This window comes from Schistocerca piceifrons, chromosome 9 (assembly GCF_021461385.2).
Source record: "Schistocerca piceifrons isolate TAMUIC-IGC-003096 chromosome 9, iqSchPice1.1, whole genome shotgun sequence".
Taxonomy (NCBI): Eukaryota; Metazoa; Arthropoda; class Insecta; order Orthoptera; family Acrididae; genus Schistocerca; species Schistocerca piceifrons.
In genome coordinates this window covers 116,950,114-116,952,206 of record NC_060146.1, presented here as the reverse complement: position 1 = coordinate 116,952,206, position 2,093 = coordinate 116,950,114, and positions in this window count along the sequence as shown.

Sequence of the window (2,093 nt, the reverse complement as noted above, 5' to 3'; positions counted from 1 at the left end):
CTGTCTGTTATACAATACAGGCAGCTCATCGATTTGAGTGTCCTCCCTGCCACCCGGTTGGCAGGCACACCCCCTGAGCAACCTCGATGCCTCCCTACCTCACACGAAACTGATGTCACGGGCCCCTTCCAGAGCGCCAGCACACAGAATGCATATAGCTCCACACTACCACGCCACATCAGCTGATCATACTGCCTGTACAGCTACAAACATACGGCACAAGCCACCATGCGGTGTGTGGCAGAGGGCACCCTGTACGTCTATTAATCATTTCCTTTCCTGTTCCACCTGTGAATAGAGAGAGGGAGAAACAACTGTCTACATGGTCCCGTATGAGACCTAATTTCTTGTATTGTATCTTCATAGTCCTTATGTGAAATATGTACTGGTGGCAGTCAGCTTCAAATGCCAGTTCTCTAAATCATCATTTCCCAATCTGCGGTTTGGGAATGCCCAAGAGGGTTTGGAAAATTTTCAAGGGGTTCACCATAACTCTTTTCCATAATGGCGGGTTTATGCCTATTACTGTTTCCTTAGTTTCTGCAGCATTGTCATAATAATAATAATAATAATAATTTTTCGTGTTATTGTTATTGTCATAATAATAATACAAACAGTTATTATTATAATTATTATTTTAAAATTAAGTTAACCATATAGTGCCACTTGTTATGTGTAACATCAGGAATTTATCAGATTATATCCACAATGAATTAATATTTAGCAAGAATGCCTGATTTATAGTTATATAATAACATTAGGAACACATTTGGTTTTGCTAAAATTGAAATTTAGTGTGCCAGCTTCTTTGTGTTGTAGTAATACTAACAACAGTACTATGATCCCACTAAGAAGTGGTTTACATGGTTGTCAGGCCTTTGATTTTCAACAATAGCCTACTTCTACTTTCCTTGTGCAAATGCAGTCAGTTGTGCATCAGAATCATTTCCATTCACATTAAAATGGATAACTGGTTGAAAAGTGGAACTTTGAAAGGGAAACAGGGTTTAACAAAATTGCAAGTTAGTGTTGTGCCAGCAGGTCATTCAGGTTCTAGTGATGTGTGTCATTCCGACAAAGGTGAACTGTTTGTAAAGAAAAGGAAGTACAACAAAAATTACATTGGGTTTGGATTTTCATATATAGGTGACAAGGACTGTCAAAAACCACAGTGTGTTGTTTGTGCAACATTCTTGCTAACAGTAGTCTGAAACCTCATCTGAGCTACCCAAGCACGACTCACGCCTTGTCCTCACAGCTTTACTTCTGCCAGTACCTCGTCTCCTACTTTCCAAACTTTACAGAAGCTCTCCTGCGAACCTCTCATGAGTCGTGATTGGCTAGCTCAGATGACAGAGCACTTGCCCACGAAAGGCAAAGGTTCCGAGTTCGAGTCTCAGTCCAGCACACAGTTTTAATCTGCCAGGACGTTTCATATCAGCACACACTCCGCTGCAGAGTGAAAATCTCATTCTGGAAACATCCCCCAGGCTGTGGCTAAGCCATGTCTCTGCAGTATCCTTTCTTTCAGGATTGCTAGTTCTGCAAGATTCGCAGAAGAGCTTCTGTAAAGTTTGGAAAGTAGGAGACAAGGTTGTGGCTGAAGTAAAGCTGTGAGGACAGGCCATGAGTCATGCTTGGGTAGCTCAGATGATAGAGCACTTGCCCGCGAAAGGAAGAGGTCCCAAGTTCGAGTCTCAGTCCGGCACACAGTTTTAATCTGCCAGGAAGTTTCATATTAGCGCACACTCCGCTGCAGAGTGTTAATCTCATTCTGAATTCAGCCCTTTTTTTCATAAAGGCAAACTAGTGGAAAAATAATTTAACTATTTCTTTATCTACTGTCAACAGCTACAACGAGGATGCTCTTGAAGTGTCCTATCATGTTAGCTACTGAATTGCTAAAACAGCAAAACCTCGTTAAACATATGAAGATTCAGTGCAGCCATGTCTAAATAATGTAGCACATTGCATGGTTGGAGAATCTTTCTCAGAAAAGTCGGTATGGTACCATTGTCCGAAAATGCAATCAAATGCTGGATTAAAAATGTCAAATTACATCAAAAATAAAATTTTGGAAAGATTTAGTGCCA